General features: G+C 40.0%; 1 pseudogene; it reads left to right on the plus strand.

The window, feature by feature from the left end:
- The first annotated feature begins 10957 nt into the window (after positions 1-10957).
- Positions 10958-11108, plus strand: LOC113833297 (annotated as a pseudogene).
- The last annotated feature ends 2220 nt before the right edge of the window (positions 11109-13328 follow it).

Consider the following 13328-nt stretch of genomic DNA (forward strand, 5'->3'; position numbering starts at 1 on the left):
CGTCAAAGCATTCAAACATGCACAAGGAGACCAAAAGCCCAGTAAGACCTGGAGTTGCTTTTCACTGTGCTTTGCTTTTTAAATTCACACTGGAAGGCCAAAATCTTGTTCTCATCGATGTGTTACCAACAAATAAATCCAGTACCATGTACTCCAAAAACTAGGTAGGCTCTTTCAAGAGATCACACATTTTAATGGAATCACACTTCATTTCTGGAACAGCACACCTTGCCCAGGCAGTTCAGATGTCATTACAAATGGGATCTAGTTACTGCTCCCTCTGTCACTAGCATTAGCCCTGTTTTGTGGAAAGGGATGCTTAAGTGACTTTGGCCCCAAACTAAAGATCAAGCGGCAGTAGCAAGCAGCTGGTCTTCTCCAGTCCTGCAAGGGTTGGCTGGCCCTGCTTCTGCTCCCCAGCCTGGACTGCTGCCAGTTTCCCCACCTAATATGCCTCTTTACTGCTCTTTACTGCCTCTTGGCTCTTTGCACCTACCTATAAAACAAGCTGAAAACATTCTTTCCCCAGAAGATCCAGTGTTCATCTTCTAATCAAAATTGAAGGCCCAGCAACTCCCCAAGGAGGACCCAAAGTTGGCAGTTTCAGTGGTGAGCCCCAAATTCCTCTCCAAGGGCTCAGGATTTCTCAGGTCTGGGCTCTTCTTGTTCTTTTGACAGTGACATTAATAATTGTACTAGCTCTCCCCTGGCAGGGCCACACCACAGGGTAAAGCCTGGAGTAGGAGCTGTGCCCAGTGCAATAATACCAGTTAAATAAGTACGTTCATTACCTCCCAACAGTCAAGGAGTTTAAAACCCGTCAATTCATCCCACATGAGGGAGATTATGTGATTTACATGTTAAAGTGCCCCTGTGGTTTGATTTGCATAGCAAAGACTTTGGGGGCACAGAAACAAAGCATCCGCATGCATGACAAGAGGACTATTAGCATAGAGAAAGCAGGTTTTCAGACAGCCTCGCCTGGCAAACAATGCTGCATCATCACTGCTCGCTGGAGTTTATGGGATTTGACAGTTTCTCATCTAAGGGAGGGAAGAGGTTAGGGAGTTGGGGTGGAATGAAGTTCACTAGATTGGCTGTCTGCCTAAGCACAATAATTTGTCTTTTTTTCAAGACCCCCCCCATAATTACCTTTATCATGTATTTCTGATATTCATTAAAGACATCCCCCCCCCCAGTAGTACGGAAGCGCCATAGCTGTTTCTGAATGCTGAAGTGTTGTAGGCACAGATCTGAGTCTAGTAGACTCTGAGATTCTGGGAGTTTAGTGTCTCAAAACAAAACAAAACAAAACAAAAAAAAAAAAGTGCTAGGATCACAGCAAAAAAAAATTGAGAGCATGTATCAAGAAAGAATGGCAACTCCAGAGTGTGGGAGTGGGCTACTGAGCAGAGGAAAGACAAGCATTCAAAAGCACTAGCCTCGTGACTTGTCATTTACACAGCATCAGCAACCTTCTCTCAAGCTTCTGTAGCATGGGCTTTTTCCATGCATGCTCTATTTCTTACATGCGGTCGATGGAGAAAGTGGTTTCCAGTCTTTATCTGTGAACTGGCTTCCTTCATATGTTAATCTTGATGGCTTTCTCTCCACTTTGCCATCTGCCACTTTGCCATTACAGAACTCAGACAGTGGCTCCCCCCACCTCAGTTGCCCCACCCTCACAGTCTCCTCGTGGAGGCCCGAGTAACCTTATAAAAACATCCTGGGGCTATCAAGGACTCCATGCTTTCTGGACAGATGCACTTTAGGCTCACGTGGCTAGCTAGACAAGGCTAGCCTCCAGCAAAACAGGGAACCAGTTCACCTCTCCTTTAGCATCTGCTCCCTCCCAGGTCTTCTGACAAGCCAGTCATTGATGGAATTGCTCTTGAGCAATAATGAGATCAATCAACAGGAGCCTCACAAGGCTGGCCATTTGGCAGGATGTGCTTCCTCTATGGAATTCTCCCCAAAAGTCAAGGTTGGCCCAAGCAAGCAGCCCAGCCACAGAATCAGAACACATAGAGGCTGGAGGTGTCCTGAAAGGGTCTTTCCTTCAGTCAAGATATCCTGAGTGTGCTATGTCAAAAACGTAACATGCATTTATGTGTTTCCATGAAACCATAATGTGTTAAATAAGAATACATTCCCAAACTACAGCAGTTTCAGCTGCAGTAATTTGCTAGCTATTCCTGTTTTCCTTGGTAACACAGATTCTTTCATCCCAATTTTAATTACTAATATTAGCTCTCTGATCACATATTGTTCATCACGTAGTAAATATCTATCTGTATGTATATATAGCATGTATCTAGGTTACAGAATGGCTGCAAAGGATTAAAGGGGGAAAGGGGAATTTTCACAAAGACCCGAGAAGCAAAGCTGGAAATCGGACACTATGCAGCAGTCTGTATTGGTCAGATAACAGACACAAGCAGGTTCTGCTATCCTGAGTCAGGTCTCTGTGGGTTACCATTCTGAGAGCAAAGCTTCAGAGTCCAGCTGCGGTGGCAAAAGGGCAAGGATGGTGCCAGGTAAAGAAAGAGATGGACAGAACAACAGCAGGTGCAGACAGGCAAACAGGAATGTTGATGAACAACATTTGAGAAGGCCTCTTCAACAGCAAAGAACAAGTTAAACTGAAGACCTTGGGAGAGTGGGACATTCTCAGTCTGGGGGTCCACCCACATATACAAGGTCATCAGATGACAAGCCAATGGGGGCCACTGCCATCCCAGAGCCAGGTGAGAGAATGACACCCTTTCCTCTGTCTGGTGTGTTTAATAAGCCTGGTTTCCTTGACATATGCCCATGTGCTCCCACAGTCCCCATTCACACGGGTAAATTTAGAGAATAGCACCCCTTCTACCACCACAAATGTCATTTGTTAGCCTCTGCTTTGTAGATAGGTCCCTACAGAGGATGCCACACAGATGGTGCCCTTCATATATCCTCTCAGGGCAAGGCACAGTCTGAAAAATTACTGTTCTGTCGTATGGACTCAGTCAGCTCAGGGCACAGCCTGACCTCAACACTCCTTAGTTACTTTATTCTGGAGGTGCCATGGCTCCCAATATATTTTATTTTTAAATCTATTCATGGCAACACACACACAACAAAAATCACGTATTTATACCCATTTCTTCATCCCTTAGGGCATACTGTTTGAGTAATAGCTAATGAAAAGACCTGACCGATGTTTGAAGAGTTGTGTTAAGTCAGAGATTCTCTCCTTGTCCAAACTCACCCAGGTTTTCTGAGCCATCTTCTTAACTAGGCTTTGGGGTTCAGTGTTGGCCTTTCCATCACTCAACTGAGAAGGGACTTCCTTCTGTATCTGACCGGTCACAGAAATGAGGTGGGTGAAGGCCAAGGTAAATGAAGCAGAGATTTCTTCAGGGTTTTGTCATCCACCACTTCAAGCATGTGTCACTCTGCATCTCTGATTCTTTAAACAAAGGATATCAACAAAAGTCTCTTTAGGCTGTTATGAGAGTTCAATATAGCATTTCATGAAAAGCATTTTCACAAATTATAAGTGCAACACACTGTTACTAATGTGTTAAGTTAGATGAGAATGAAATCCCACGTGTTAATAGCAGGATACAGTGGAAGGTTCCTTTAATTCATTCATTTCCTGGAAGAGGGTTTGCCTCCAATGGGATTTGGCCATCTCTGCCATGAGTTTCAATGGTTACAATAGGAAGGTCATACTAAAGAGGACAGACAAGAAATACTACTGGCATCCACTAAAATTCAGTAGCCAGGGATGCTGCTGAATGATCTGCATGGCAAAAGAAGAATGACAACAAAGAATTATCCTGCTCAAGGGTAAAGCTCCTACTCAAAACTTATTCTAGGGGCAGCAGTTGTAGCCCATTTAGTAGTTTGCTTACTTAACCCTGGGCATGTTCTCTAGCAAGGCATAAAGTCTGATGTATTGATAGATTTCTGTAATCCTAGCACTCATGAAATAGAGACAGGAAGATCTATGTGTGCAGTCATCCTCAAGGTACATAGCAAAGGTGAGACCAGCATGCACTGAACTACGACTTGAGACCATGACTAAATAATAATAATAATAATAATAATAATAATAATAATAATAATAATAATAATAACTGGGTTTTCCCAAGGAATAAGACAGGTCCTCTTTATACGGACCACTCCTATTTAGGTAGCTGAATAATCAGACTGTCAAAAACGGAATCACATTCTGAACACCTCGTCTCAAAAGATGTGTTTGCAGAGCCAAGACTCCCAGGCATCCACAGGAACAGTCATGCCTCACAATGCCTGGTAACCAGTTGGTGAGCAAACACTTTTAAAAGAGATACCTAAGAGGAAAATCTATTACAGCAGACATTTCATTCCTAAACACTGCAGTAATTTATTCAGGATGATTTTTTTTTTTTTGAGACATGGTCTCAAGTACCTCAGGCTGGCCTCACACTTGCTATGTGCCTTGTGGATTACCTCATACAGAGATCTTCCTGCCTCTGCCTCCCTAGTACTGGGATTACAGGGGGCTTTATTAAATGCACCAGGCTTTATTAGACACAGCCAGGATAGGGCTCCAGCCCCAAACCTCTTCCCTTAGATGTTTTTTTATCACTAAGCTCTTGGCTACTGGAATTTGGGTAGAGACTGCTATGAAAAAAGATCCCCTAAACACATGTGCAAATACCACTTGAAAAGTTCAGCTGTCTTTATTGTGATGAAGAAAAGCCAGTTCATTGAAAGGCCCATTGTGTTTAAGTAGGCGATGGGAGCTGGAAATGGAATGTGTGAAGAATATCTTGCTGTCATTTGTCATATGCTGCTAGCTCATGGGATCTGCGTGTATTTCATTTCCAAGCACACAGTTAGGACATAGCCATAAAGATTAACCTTTTTGGAAATCTGCTAATCCAAAGCAGTGCCGGGAACACCCAAGGTATGGGGCTGAAATGTCTGCTGTAATAGATTTTCCTCTTAGTTACCTCTTTTTAAAGTCTTGGCTCACTAACTGGGTACCAGGCATTGTGAGGCATGACTGTTGCTGTGGGTGTCTGGGAGCCTTGGCACAGCAAACACATCTCTTGAGACAAGGTGTTTAGCAAATGTGATTCAGTTAAGTCTTTTAGTGGGCTGATAGTCTCGGTCTCCAACTTGTTCTGCTGCTGAGATGTGACAAACAGATTCAGAAGCAAGAAACACTTATTTCACATTTAAATAACAATGCTCTGTTCAAAAGGAAAAAAGATTCTTTAAACTCATTGATATTATTTCTCACTATAACCTGCAAGGAACGTGTCACAATAAATGCAGAAGCAAAGCTTCAGTGAATAGTAATGCTTGAAGAGAGGATTAAAGCCCATAACATTTCAGTTGTTTAAACTCAGACCCTGAAGCCTGAAAGTGCAACTGTTGCCCTTGATACACTTTCTCCTCAAATCTGGTATTTTCACATTCCATACAATGCCAATATGTTCTCTAAAAGACTCTGCATGGCACGGATTTGGCGTGGGGAAAGGATATTACAAGGCTTGGCTATGATGACGTGATTTATTTTGTTTGTATATTTTCCTTCCTGAGCCTGTGTTAAGGTTTTGGAATTCTGATATCTCTGACATGAGCATTCTTTTCCTCTTGAAATGCTGTAGGGGCACAGGCAGGAACTCTCTCTGCAGAGATAAGAGCCCAGCAGTTCACTAGCACAGTGGAGGTGAAGCCCTTTAAAACAGGGCTCAGGCATAATGGTTTTAAGGTGAAAAAAGGTAACAAACTGGTCCTGAGATCCCAGTGAGGTGGCACTGATAACACCTACAGAAATCTAGGTTTTGTAGTAGGTCAGTAATTATAGTCTCTTTGTAAGAAAAGTCTATGTAGATAATATGCTAGATTTTCTCTGTGTCTGAATACAAGTTTGGCACTTTTGAAAAAGGTATGAAATCTGTCAAGTCACCAGGGTACCATTTCTTAAATTACTACTACAATGAACTAAATGGCACCTCACCGGATTTACCCTACATTAAAAAATTGTTCTTATAATTAAAGGATAAAACCATTTGACAAAAACCTTAAGTATAATTCAAGTTCTAAAAGAATCTAACCATTTAGAAACCTGTTTTTGTCCATGAACTTCCGCTAAAACCCAAATGTACTCTAAAATTTTCTAATTAAGAACTTATTGAAAGAAATTCTTTAAAAGTATTATTCTCATTTCATTGCCAAAACACAAGCTTGAGCACACACACACACACACACACACACACACACAGACACACACACACACACACACACACACACACACACACACACACATATTCATGTGTGGTGTTCTGAGAAAGAACAACCCTAGCTTCAGAAACTGGCTTTTTGGATTGATGTAGGTAGGAGCTGCCTTTTCAGATCCATAGACTATTGCTATTCAGGACATGGTCTTTGTGTTCAGAAAAGTAATGGCTGCAGGCAAAACCACAAAGAGATTATTTTCTAAACTCTGACAATGGTTAGAACAGGGGTAGGAGGCTTTCCATAGCTCCTGGTTTAGAGAAAGTTAAGCTACCAAAGAGCTTTCCATAAACACCTGAAGCTTTCACAGGTTGGGCTACCTTAATCTAGGTGAGCCTGCTTGCACTTACTTGGTAGCTCAGAGTCTGAAAGCTGTCTAGCCTACCAGTCATCACAAACTACAAAAGCCTAAGGGAGAGAATCATCTGACTAGAAACAATGTTTTTTCCAAAAGTGTTCCCAGACCCTCTGGGTGCTTCAGGAAGGGAGGATTAGATGCTCCTTTTCTTTGACCCAATGAGGAAATTGAGACAGCCTCATTGTTGGTGCAGCTAGGGCAAGGCAAGCTCACTAGGACCTGGGCCAATACTTACAAGATGCCCATGTTTTTGGTGCTTGAGCTCTGGGATAGAATAGGGCTCTGGAAAAAGAAATCAGCAAATGTTCTAGTGATTTGGTTTGGGTGGGAAGAAAACAATGTATCAGTGACCACAGTACCCCAGAACATGCTACCTTATCCTTGTTTGGGTTGTACACAAAATGATGACCTGTGTGCCATTTGTCAAGACAAGGCTTTGAAATTTGAGTAAACAACTCTAAGAAACAAGGAAAAGTCAAGAAGATATATAATTACTCTTCTGTTCCTTTTGCTATAGACTTAGCCTGTAGGTGTCTCTTTCTCCCTGAGACCTAAAATGTCCATATGAATTTATTTAACTAAAAGATTCATTTGAATATAAATATTCTGAGACACTGAGATGCCCTCTTTTTGCATCCCCTGAAGTGAAATCTATGTTATACTAAGAGTCTCCTGGTGAAATGTTTAAGGTCAAATGATGTTTCGTAATTTTTTCATGCTTATTTGAGGTGAGTCATAACTCTACCTTGTCTTTTCATTTGCTACATTTTCCTCATAAGGAATGCCATACCTGAATGAGCCATTTTAAAAATACACAAAGCTTCTGGGTTGCTGGTCTTAGATTATGCCTGAGATTCATCTTTGTGTCAGCTCTAATCTGTGTTGTTTGCCAGTCATCGTGCTTTCTCATTGCTTTAATGGAAGACACCAACCAAACAGGAAATCTATCAAATGCCCCAGAAGGTTCTTTCTCAACTATGATCTGTTCGTGTCCTGTTGACTCTAACCCTGTCACATTGATTGGGAACAAATACTGTTGTAAAAACAACAACAAACAAAGACAATACTTTTCTCAAAACTTTCATTTATATCACTTAGACATAAACACCTAAAGATAAATATGGGACTATGGTAATAAAACAAAAACACAGAACAATGCAGAAATAGCTTATTCTTGCAATGTACTTTATCTTCTGGAAATAGAAGCAACAAATATTGCCAAAAATTGATTGGAAATTAATTAGAAAATTCTGTGACCTAAATCAAGTAAGGAATTCTGAGAAAATAGGCACTGTTCCATATGTGCAAGACTGGTAATATTTCGGTTGTTTTATTCAGTAATATATATTTATATTCAGTAATATATATGATGATAAAAGACACACATATATATGTGATGACAAAAGAAATTATTGCAATTTGTTTTAGTACTTGTTTGCCTCTTTTGTACATATAAGGACACAAAAGAATACAAACAAATATAGTTCTTTTTTTATTAGTTCAAATTAGGAACAAGCTTGCTTCACATATCAATCCCTTCTCCCTCTCTCTCCCCTCCCTCCAAACCTCCACTCCAACCCCCCCCACCTGCCAAATATATTTCTATGAAAATATCTAGCATTTGATATATTCCCCAATAGAAAATGACATGTAAAATATTCTGTGAAGGTAGCCAAACAAAATGATGCATTTAAAAGTTATGATTAAACAGTGACATGCTTGACCCAAGCACAGAGCTTCATCTTATGCCTTCTTGGGATGCCAGTGGGGCACAGCACAGACTCTCTCCACTGAGATAAGGGCTGGACAGAGCACTAGCACAGTGGAGATAAAACCTTTGTAAAACACAGGGCTCAGATACGTAATAGTTTGTATTGGTTTGAAGGTGAACAGAGGCCACTGTTCCGGAGAGCTCAGTGAGGTAGCGTTGGCAATGTCTATGGAATTCTCAGCTTTGTAATATGTTAGTATTTATAGTTTCTGTGAAACACAACTGATTAAATTCTATGTAGCCCAGACTTTTTTTTTCTTTTGTCAGAGTATACTTAACTGGCCAACACAGAGATGGTTGAAAGGTTTCAAATCAGGGTGTTACACAATCAGACTACTTAGATAGATGTCTATCTAAAACTAATCATTTTAAAACCAGGAAATATTAATGGGGCCATAAAACGAATAGGGTGTAAGCGTGTTCTGATAGAGCTATCAAGTACTTGAGTCACATTAGTTACAAGACATCTGACAGGAAGTTTGAAATATGCTCTAGCATGAGAAAGATTTAAAGAGAGAACAGAGATCAATGCCAACTGTCCTGGACAGGAATCATCTGTTTCAGAACCTCTGAGCTATATCTCAGCACTGCCACATGGAACACCCCACCTTCTTTATCTTCAGAACAACTTGAAGGGGTTAGAGACATGGTTTCATGGATTAGAGCTCTTAATGTACATCCATGAAGACTTGCAATCCCAGTATGCTTCTAACAAGCTGGGCATGGTCTCATAGGCACCTGCAATCCCAGCATTGAGGCAGGCAAAGAGGGGGGATGGCTGTGACTTACTGGTTGCCAGCATAGCCAAATGCAAGCACCTGGTTCAGGAGGAAACCCTGCCTCAAGGAATAAAGTGAAGAGTGATATATGGGACTACCAGACACCAGAAACCATCCTTGGACCTCTGCATGTGCATACAGGTATGGGCACCCATAAACACAAGCAGATGCACGACACCCTCACACACATAAGTCTTATATTTTGTGCTCTTGAGAAAACGATTTCAAAACTTAAATACGGAGTGAGATAATCAAAGAGAAATGCTATATTTTACAGAAAGATCATCTCAATTTGTCATTGCTGTAATAAATGAGAGGTGGCAATAATTTAAAGATTATTTTCACACCTGTCTTGGTAGGGATCTGTTCCATTAAGGTACTCCTGAAAAGAATAGGTATTAGATCTGAACTTATGCAATAGCAAACTGAGCAACAGAAGCTATGTTTTCAGAGATAAAAAGACATCTAAGGTATCTGGCACAACTGTCTTATTTGTAGATTAAAAAAAAAACAGAACAGCAATTGACTTGGAGAATATGAATGTTTGTTCTTAGTTCACACAGTGGTGGGCAGCTAGCCTTGAGGGTGGAGTTGTCCAGACTGCCATGGCTGTGCGTGTCCCATCTTCACCACTTGTGTGATATTGATATATGTGTAACAGACTATGTTGAGAGACAGCAAGGAGGAATTCGTGGAAGTAGTTGGAGGAAGAAGATGGAAAGGAGAAAATTATGTAATCATAATTTCAAAAACTAAAAAATTATTATAAGAAGACATGATTTATAAAATGTTCTTCTATTTTTAATAGTATGACAGCAACTCTCTTATCTAATGTAATAAAGGAAGGTCATCAAAATATTATTCAAACATACAACACTAAGTGTTTTTTAACCCAAAATATGCATCTTCATAAATAAATATACATGTAGGGCAAAGGCCTTTCTCTGAGCATGTACCCTCTGACTGGGCTTTCAGCCATCTTTCTGCAAACACTCCCATGAAGGAGTGGACCCCATTGAACCAGAGGGGACAGACTGAAGACTACTAAGAGCCAACATAAGTACGGGATTCTTTCTGCTTCTCACAGATTTCAAATCTGTAGTCATTGCCTCACGTTTTCTTAATCCACAACAAAATTATGTAAGATGTATAGTTTATAAGCAACAGATATTTATTTTTCATGGTTCTGAAGGATAAATCCAAGGCTAAGGAACCAAGAAGTTCTGTGTCTAGTGAGTATCTACTATCTGATACACAGATGGCATCTTCCATCTGTATGTCAATATGGTAGAAGTAAGGTAGCTTTCTTTTCATAAAGTACTGAAGACCGTTTAAGATCACTCCTTTTATCATGGCCTAATTCCTTCTCTAGAACTCTTTACAGAATCTTGCTGATTGTTCAGCTTCCATAGTGGAGATTTTTGAAACCCAGACATTCACATCCTAGCACACTTGAACCTACTTTGATGACATTTAATTTCTTAAATCATGTTAATTCTTCATATATATCTCCATTTTTAAATATTTATTTTTACTTTTTACTATATGTACATGTGTGCACATATGTACACAGGTAAGGGCATGTGTCCACAGAATCCAGAAGTAGGCATTGAATCAATCACCTGGTACCTGAATTACAGGTGGTTATTAGTCATCTGATATGGATGCTAGGAACCAAACTCCAGCCCTCTGGAAGAGCAGTTTGTGTTCTTAACCACTGAGCTGTCTCTCCAGCCCTTTGACTTAAATGTTTATAAGAAAATTATTCTGATACTTACCTGCAGAAGAGATATGATCATGTAGGTGTTTTTCGCAGGCCAAGACTTAACTATTGCACTCCAGGATGTGCTGACATCTGGTTAATATGGGAAACTCAACTCCATAATTTGTGGTAGAGGAGAGACTGCATTCAAGGTTTCCAAGAAAGAACAATAGAATGAAAGAAAGAAAGAGGGAGGGAGGGAGGAAGGGGGGAGGGAGAAGGGGAGAGGGAGGAAGAGAAGGAAGAAAAGGAAAGAAGAGAAGATTATACTATGAAAATTTTATTTCATCAAATTCTGTTCTACTTAATGAAAGTATATAATTGAATTAATGTCTAGAGCTGAACTAATCATGTTGGGTTCAAATAACCCTGACTTTAAAGCAATATGATGGGCCTGAACTTGCAGAAGCAAAAGTGATCATCTTCCTGAAGAGCTGTCAATGTGTCAGCTTATTCCTGGAGTGGTCATTCTTCTGTAAGCATGTCAATACACTTTACCAATGGAATTGCAAAGCCTGTAATCACTTCAATTCAAGTGGTCAAGGAAGTTCTACTGAAAGCCCACAGAACAATGCCAACACACTTATTAAAAACACTACCAAGAAAGGTAGCTATTAATACCAAGCTAGGGATTCACTCCTCCTAATTTTTTCTCAGAAAATAGATACGTTTTTATTTATTTGTAAATGAAAGGGCCCTTTTTTCCATTTTTATTGACACTAATAATTAACATTTCCCTATTAATTTCATTAACAAAATTGCAAATAATTAAATTAAATACTCCATTATGTATTAAGATATCTGTTCTAGACTTAATACGAAATACAGTCTCTATCATATGAAAAAGTATCTTTTACTTTCAGTGAAAATTTTATTACTTCAAATGAGACATTGAACATTTGTTATAAAATGGGCTTTCTTGGTGCTAGATGTTTTTTGTCCAACAGTATAAAAGGTTCTGAGCACACTTAGGGTGAACTAGTCTAAACTGTGGTGGCTGTGTAGGTCAGGTAGGTTAGAGACAGTTTCAATGCACTATATTTTAAACTTACAATGAATTCATTGAGCATAACTAACCTCATCATAGGTCAGGAGTTCAGGAAGTACCTGTGCTCAGAGCACAGATGGTCCTGGATCTCCCATCCCAAAATTTTGTATTGTATACCTTTCCAATAAACATAAGATTCATTTTAAAACAGATGAAGTGATATCTCATTTTCTCATTTTTTTCAGTTGTCTCTCTTCATCACCCCCTTTCTTTTTGAAAATAGATTTTTTTCTCCTCACATAATAGATTCTAGTTATGGTTTCCCCTCTTTCTATTCCTCCCAGTTCCTCCCTACCCTGTCTCTCATGTGGCTCCACCTCCTTTCTATCACTCATTAGGAAACAAGCAGACTCCTAATGGATAATAATACAATGCAATATGATAAAAACAAAACCTAACACCCAAATTGGGCAAAACAAACAAACTGAAAGAGCCTAAGAAAAGGCACAAGAAACAGAGACACACTTGTTTGCACACTCAGGAATCCCATAAAAACACTAAGCTGAATTATAATATATATGCAAAGGACCTATACAGTAAAAAAGAAAGAAGAAAAAATATGAATAAAATAAAAATAAGATGAAATTTAAAGACAAAAGTACCTAAATTAGTTAGTGTTTCTATTGCTGAGAATAAACACTATGACCACAGTAACTCATAAGGTAAAACACTTAATTGGTGCTGGCTTACAGTTTTAGAGGTTGGGTCCATTATTGTGATGGCTGGAAACATGGTAGCATGCAGGCAGACATGGGGCTAGGGAAGTAGCTGAGAGTTCTGCATCATCTTCTGCAAGCAGCAAGGAGTGAACTGACAAATTGGGAGTGGCTTGAGCATATATAGCCTCAAAGCCTGCCTCCACAGTGACACACTTCCTCCAAATTAATAGTGCTAGTCCCTATGGGCCAAGTATTCATTAAGCAGCTTTTAAACATTCCACCACTTTCCTAACCCAAACGCTCAAATCCCTCTAAACAAAACCATTGTTAGACCTGTTACACCAATACTTTTGACTTAGGGATTCTACTGCTGTGAAGAGACACCATGACCATAAATAAAGACATCAGTTGGTGCTAGCTTACAGTTTCAGAGGTTTAGTGTGTTATCGTCATGGTAGAAAACATGGTGGTTTCCAGGCAGACATAGAGCTGGAGAAAGAGCTGAGAGTTCTATATCTTGAAGTGGAGGCAGTAGGGAGTGAACTGACATGCTGGGCATAGCATTTATGACCTCAAAACCCACAGTGAGACACTTCCTCCTATAAGACCACACCTTCTCCAACAAGGCACACCTCCTAATAGTGCTCCAGTCACTATGGACCAAGCATTTAA

Source organism: Cricetulus griseus (genome assembly GCF_003668045.3).
Source record: "Cricetulus griseus strain 17A/GY chromosome 1 unlocalized genomic scaffold, alternate assembly CriGri-PICRH-1.0 chr1_1, whole genome shotgun sequence".
In the NCBI taxonomy this organism is placed as follows: domain Eukaryota; kingdom Metazoa; phylum Chordata; class Mammalia; order Rodentia; family Cricetidae; genus Cricetulus; species Cricetulus griseus.